General features: G+C 46.0%; 1 protein-coding gene across 4 annotated transcripts in view; it reads right to left on the bottom strand.

Moving 5' to 3' along the window:
* LOC125436749 (A-kinase anchor protein 2-like) overlaps positions 1–6980 on the bottom strand; it is a 480182-nt gene extending 473202 nt beyond the window's left edge. For all 4 annotated transcript variants that reach the window (XM_048504003.1, XM_048504004.1, XM_048504006.1 and 1 more), the window contains exon 1: positions 6870–6980. The gene's annotated coding sequence lies outside the window, so the exon portion shown is untranslated. The remainder of the gene's footprint in view (positions 1–6869) is intronic.
* Positions 6981–7291: the final 311 nt, after the last annotated feature.

Raw genomic sequence — 7291 nt, 5'->3', positions numbered from 1 at the left:
TGTAGTCCATAACATCTGGAGTGCCAAAGGTTCGCCACCACTGGGCTAGGTAGACACTAATACCCAGGTGGGGCATTCCACAACAAAGAAGGTCCGGCATGTTGAGTTCTGTGGCAGAGGAATATATAAACCTACTAACAGCCTTTTCTGAGACAGACTATAGTATAATCAATACCAAAAACACTCATTGAAGTTTACGAATAAGACTGTAGCCTAAGAACCAAATCCCCAAGCATTCACCTATATCAGGGGTCGGCAACCTTTACCACCCAAAGAGCCATTTGGACCCGTTTTCCTCGGCCCCGAAGATCTACCGAGCCGGAGAGGCGGCTCCGCACAGAGCTGCCTCCGGTTCGGCCCCTCCACTCACCTTTCCTTCCAGCGCTGCTCTGGAGGGCTGGAGGGACACACCCACGCTACCCTCCGACCTGCAGGCCACATGGAGCCGCAGTATAAGGCTGAAAGAGCCACATGTGGCTCTGGAGCCACGGTTGCAGACCCCCTGACCTATATGTATGAGTGGGTGGTCTCAGAACAAAAAAGATGCTACATGTTTAAGAGGATTTGCCCAAAAAGCTATCATCGGCGAAGCAAAAGTAATTATTGTAAATATGGTGGGAATTGCTGGATCAGAATAAATGTGTGCTGTGTAAAAATGATTGTACGTATATTATTTCTGCTCAGCTGATAACAGAAAAAGGGTGGTAAGTTTAGGTTGCAAACTAACAGTTAGAATAAGACGTGGGCTGCTGGTGGTGTTTCCGGCTGCCCCACAATTGTCCATGAGACGAGATGGAATCAAGGGAATTCTACCAAAAAAACTGAGTACATGTTCAAAAGTAAAACTTTATTATAGGAAAAAAAGCAGGTCATTGTTGCAGCCAAACAGGTCTTCATGGAAGCCGAGTGTACAAGGGACGTGCGTTTTAATGGGTGTGTCAGTATAGTGCCAGTGTGGTTTAGCGGTTAGAATGCTGGACTGGGATTTGGAGGACCCGGGTTCAAATCTGCCCTCTGACACAAAAGCTTGCTGGATGACCTTGGCCCAGCCACAGACTCTTAGCTTAACTCACCTCACGGCATTGCTGTGAGGATAAGACAGAAGAGAGAACGATATAAGCCACTTTGGGGCCCGACTGGGGAGAAAGGATGGGTACAAATGAAGCAGATGAATATCATTCCTTCATTCTCCATCTTGCTCACCTTTTCCCCATGAAGGCCTTCCATGCATTTGAACTCACAGCAACTATAACTAATGCCACATAAATAAAATGAAGGTGAATAGCTTGGACAGAGTGAATGGCGTTGGGAACGCAAAGCTCTTCCTGGCTCTACAAATTGCGAGGACTTTAATGACACTATTAGTTAAATAAGTTCCAAATACTGTACCAAATTTCCATCCATACCTTCTCAGATCTGCTTGTGGCCAGTAATAATACCCATGCCACAAGCCAACCACTTAGATGAAAAGTTTCATCAGCAATTGCATACATGTATCTCTTTGGGTCTCTTACTTGTATTTATTCTACACACACACACACACCCGCGCGCGCACCCCGGTGGCACTACAGCATTGGCTGGCTCCGCGACTTTCATTTTTGTCCAATAACAAACTTAATGAAAGGGATTACTTGTTTATGGAATGCATCAACAACCTCTGGATCCTTTGGTCACAGGATGTGGCACTAGAAGTCATTGCCAAAAAAGCAATTTTCATTTTTGGCAACATTATTTGTTCAACTTGCCATGCACCGGAGATCAAATAGAAAGCGAATACTGCTCCGTACTTTTTGCATCTGAACATTGCATCTGAACTGCTTGCTTGGACATTGATGACAGGCCGACTTCTTACATAAAAAAAGAAGCACTTGTCTGATACAGCACAGCAAGATGTAGATTTATAGGCACAGCAGGTACAATGTGTATCAATGGGGAAGCAATGTCAGTAGAGAACCAACCTGTCTGTAGCATTCCTACTTCAGAGAAAACTGTTTCTGTTCGGCACCAGGATTGGCCGGTGTGGGCCGCCATTGTGGCGGGCGGGCTCTGTGGCACCAATACCTGGTGGGCGCTTTGCACGGTGCCGACTGCGGAGCGCCATTGTTGAAAAGACACGCTCGGTGAGCGATTTTAGAATAAACGGTTGTGGGCCCGCTGGAGAGTTGCCGCATCGCTGCAGCTTCGTTTCTGCAGCGACAGCTGTGTGAAGTCTCTGCCTACACCACTGTTTTTACCGTCCTTTTACTGGCTTTTTTGGCCTGTGCGGAAACGGTCAAAGACTCTCTCTCCAGGCCCTCCTATCACACCAATTAAGACCCAACCGAAGCACGATATAAAAGTGAATCTCCTGACTTGCTTGGCTCCATGGATCCCCAGTGGGACCAGGGCACTAGGAATTTTGGTTTCTAAGCCCCCTCCTCTTTGTAACCTTGTCTAGATAAACATTAAGAACATAAGAACATAAGAACATAAGAACTAGCCTGCTGGATCAGACCAGAGTCCATCTAGTCCAGCACTCTGCTACTCGCAGTGGCCCACCAGGTGCCTTTGGGAGCTCACAGGCAGGAGGTGAAAGCAATGGCCTTCTGCTGCTGCTGTTGCTCCCGAGCACCTGGTCTGCTAAGGCATTTGCAATCTCAGATCAAGGAGGATCAAGATTGGTAGCCAGAGATCGACTTCTCCTCCATAAATCTGTCCAAGCCCTTTTTAAAGCTATCTAGGTTAGTAGCCATCACCACCTCCTGTGGCAGCATATTCCAAACACCAATCACACGTTGTGTGAAGAAGTGTTTCCTTTTATTAGTCCTAATTCTTCCCCCCAGCATTTTCAATGAATGCCCCCTGGTTCTACATTTCCACCCATCCTGGGCTATAGAGGTACTTATAAGTTTCACCCCTCCAGGACTTTCTATAAATCCGTGTGAAGTCTCTACGTTGTAGGTGTTCCATGTCTATCTCGTCTAGCCTGTGTTCCATGTGAAAAACCAGACCTGCTATTTAAAGCAAGAGAATCAAATGGTGAAGAATGCAGGGCTCTAAAACTTGGTTTCCATGGCTGCTGGCAGCTTTTTTTGAAGCAGGGCCAAGTTTTATGGAAAAAAGGCCATGGAACTTTAGTTTATTTTGGATAAAGATAAACCCAAGAGTCTAACATGTCAAGTCTTTAGCTAAGCAGATAGCGCACTGCATAAAAGTACAATTAAAGAGCAGCAGTCACAATTCAAATGGTGAAAGTTTTACAGCAACCACGTATTGCAGGAAGTTGCAGAATCAATGTTTAAAAACAAAAAGGGGGCTCCAATGAGGGCAGCTACACCTACCCCGTCATTTCCCAAATGATTTTTTTTTTTTGCTGCCAGATTCATTTTTAGAATCAGAGTCCCAGAGGGAAGAAAAGTGCCTGGTATTTTCAGAGAGGTAAGCTGAGAGAAAAGATAAGATTCTGCACTCCTCATCTACGTAGTTGATTTGCCATCCTCTCTTTTATCACGGTTACCGCCAGTTCCATATTTTGAAATGTGCACCTATGTTTAGTCTGGAGAAGCGAAGGTTAAGGGATAACATGATAGCCATGTTTAAATATTTGAAGGGCTGTCATGTTGAAGAGGGAGCAAGCTTGTTTTCTGCTGCTCCAGAGACTAGGGCAGTGATGGCGAACCTTTTTGAGACCGAGTGCCCAAATTGCAACCCAAAACCCACTTATTTATCGCAAAGTGCCAACACAGCAATTTAACCTGAATACTGAGGTTTTGGTTTAGAACATAAGAACATAAGAACAAGCCAGCTGGATCAGACCAGAGTCCATCTAGTCCAGCTCTCTGCTACACGGTTGGCTCTGAGGTCTGTGTTACTTGGGAGTAAGCTTGGTGGTAATGGTGGCTTTGCTTTGAAGCAACAGTGCAACGCTTCCAACGGGTGAATCATAACCCTAGGAGGGTTTACTCAGAAGCAAGCCCCATTGCCAGCAACTGAGCTTATTCCCAGGTAAAGGATCACACTTTAGCTCTTCGCATGAAAACCAGTGGGGTTTAACAGCGCTTAACAGGGTTACCTACACTGCTTCCCCAAAACTAGGTCTTAGGTTTAATGCTAATAATCAAGCCCAGTAGCCCAGGCCAGCCTAGATGGGGGAGGGGTGGAGGCTCTGTTTTCGCGTGCCCACAGAGAGGGCTCTGAGTGCCACTTCTGGCACCCGTGCCATAGGTTCACCACCACTGGACTAGGGCAAGGAGTAGCGGATTCAACCTGCAGGAAAAGAGACTCCACCTAAACATTAGGAAGAACTTCCTGATAGTTAGGGCCGTTCGACAGTGGGTTGTGCTGCCTTGAAGGGCGATGGAGTCTCCTTCTTTAGAGGTTTTTCAACAGAGGCTGGAGAATCATAAGTCAGGAGTGAAGTCTATAAAATTATGCATGGGGTAGAAAATGTTGACAGAGAGAAATTTTTCTCTCTTTCTCACAATACTAGAACCAGGGGGCATTCATTGAAAATGCTGGGGGGAAGAATTAGGACTAATAAAAGGAAACACTTCTTCACGCAACGTGTGATTGGTGTTTGGAATATGCTGCCACAGGAGGTGGTGATGGCCACCAACCTGGATAGCTTTAAAAGGGGCTTGGACAGATTTATGGAGGAGAAGTCGATCTATGGCTACCAATCTTGATCCTCCTTGATCTCAGATTGCAAATGCCTTAGCAGACCAGGTGCTCAGGAGCAGCAGCAGCAGAAGGCCATTGCTTTCACCTCCTGCCTGTGAGCTCCCAAAGGCACCTGGTGGGCCACTGCGAGAAGCAGAATGCTGGACTAGATGGACTCTGGTCTGATCCAGCAGGCTAGTTCTTATGTTCTTATGTTCTTATGAGTGCTTTGACTGCGTGTTCCTGCATAGCAGGGGGTTGGACTGGATGGCCCTTGTGGTCTCTTCCAACTATGATTCCAACAAAACAAGTAAAGAATATCCTGCATAAGCTGGGTTGGGACCTCAAAAGCTACCCTGGGCACAGCAAAAGTCTCACGTGTGCCCAGTGGGATTCTCCCCTTTGATCTGTGCTGTCCATCACTAAGTGCTTTAGAACTTTTAATTTCAAAAGCATCTGGACCCGAGGGCTTGCGGAGGGTGGGGGAGGGAGCTGAGGAGAAAGATAAGTCTGAAGTATGGGTTTAAGTTTCATGCTTCCTTAGATCGTGCCACAGGTGAAACAAACAAACAAAAAAATGTGCTACCCAGATGGCAGCGGGAAGGTTCATAAAGAATAGCCCAGAATTTCTTTTGCAAGCAGCGTTAGAACTAGGCTGGCAAATTCTTGACATGCCATCGCCGTTTCCGTGCTGCAACATATAACCTATCATGGGAGCCTAAACCGTTAGTAATTTTACTGTGTTTCTTTAATGACACAGTCTTACTAGCTTTCCCTGTCTAGTCAGTTTCACTCGACGCACGACTTAGACTTCCCACCTCCTCCTTTTATGGACACAAAACACTAAAGCAACCCTAATGAATAAGACATTCCCATCCTCAGCCCACTACCTCCTACTCTTTATTTTTCCCCAGCCTAGATTCCTCATTTCCTGCTGGAAAAAACAGCCACAAGTGAAATCGCATCTGGATTGTGTTAAGGCATTTACTGTGATTAACACGTTTTCATCAACGTAGGACTATACAGAAAAAGATTATTGTGTAGGGGGAGGAAAACCTATCTAAGTATATTGCTAGGGAACTATGTAGTCCTTCTGGGATAATTTCAAGGGCCCAGCGAACAATTTAATATGAAATTGAAGCACCGTTCCATCCATTCCTTCCCATTCTCAAAGGCACTCATACACTAGAGGAGGAAGTTAGAAGGGTTATAATGTGCGTTTCACTGGAATTATCACAGTAAAGTGGTGATCTGCAAAGAACATGTGACTTAGACAACTCCGTATTGGCAAATGTCAACGTTATAAACTGTGGCTTCTAAACCAACGTGCTGCTGTTTAAACTGAAACCCGATTCTCTCATTACCAGAATCACAAACAAGTCAAAATGCAAACTATAGCTTAAAAGAGGAGACGTGGAAGTAAAAACCAGTTCCCTAGGAATAAATAATCAGTTACGGAAGAAGCTCATTGGTCATAAGAACTTGGAACAACAATCCTAAACAGTGTTCTAACTTCTACATTAAGTGGCACAGCAATATAAAGAAGGCTTTGATGATGTTGAAAGGGAGGCTACATAGCCACTACATCGATGGGTGCAGAGAGAGGGAGAAACCGAATGAACTGAATGCAACAGAGAAACAAATCCCACTAGAAATATTTTTTTTGCTCAAATCGGTTGCCGTCATCGTGCTTCCGCGTTGTCTGCACAGAAGAGAAACTCCGAAATTCAGAAGCCCAGGCTGCCTTTTACAACAGCCCCTCGAAAAAGGGAGAGAACGCAGCACGAACCTGCGTTATCACCTTGACTACGTTAAGCTGCACTGCAGCAGGGGTAACGAGAGAATTTTAGAGTAACCGGAGAACAGCTCTGCAATCGCTTAGCAAAAAAGATTCCCGCTAAGAGACTGTCAGCGACTTCTGAAAAAATTATACATCTTACAGACAGGGAGCGTTTTTACCGCTTGTGCATTTATCGCATTTCACTTGGGACAGCAGCGACCGGGGGAAATGCAGCTGGCTACCGCGCTAAATGCAGCTGGCTACCGTAGTTTCTGACACACAAGATCTATGAATTCCTCAAACCCTCCATTAGCCCGTCTCGTGACTTTAATAGAAAACCCACTCTTTAGAACAAAAATGTTAAATAGAAACACAACCCGTGGCATCTATAGTGTGTGTGTGAGAAGGGGTTGGGGTGGGGGGGAGGGGGGGGGGGAAAATAAGAGCTTACCTCTTTTCTTCTGCGGAGCCTCAAACCTCCGAAGCAAAAGCATGCCCTCCCTTTTCTCCCCTACAAAGGGTTCTTTTTTTAGCACATCGAAATCAAATTCCTTCGCTGCCTCCTTATGGAACTGTGATGTCAGAGGGCCGGGGGCTGGTTCATAAAGCCAGGGGTGGAGGGAGCCGGCACGAGCGCTTTCCCCCCACACTCCCGGCTCATTCATACAAAGAAACGTTAGAAAGCAAAATGTCAACCTTTTACAGTATAGCAACATGGGAATGTCTGGCCACCTCTGTTCTGCCACTGGCACAGTTCTCAACATCCCATGAAAGTAAATAATTCCAATGGGCTGCGTGGAACGCACAACGTTGAAGACTGTTTCTTAGGCTTAGCCAAACCGGAGCCCCAAGACGCTGCAAACAACGCAGTCG

This window comes from Sphaerodactylus townsendi, linkage group LG07, assembly GCF_021028975.2.
Source record: "Sphaerodactylus townsendi isolate TG3544 linkage group LG07, MPM_Stown_v2.3, whole genome shotgun sequence".
Classification (NCBI taxonomy): Eukaryota; Metazoa; Chordata; class Lepidosauria; order Squamata; family Sphaerodactylidae; genus Sphaerodactylus; species Sphaerodactylus townsendi.
The sequence above is the reverse complement of the archived record's forward strand: the minus strand, read 5'-3'. Positions and strand labels throughout refer to the sequence as shown.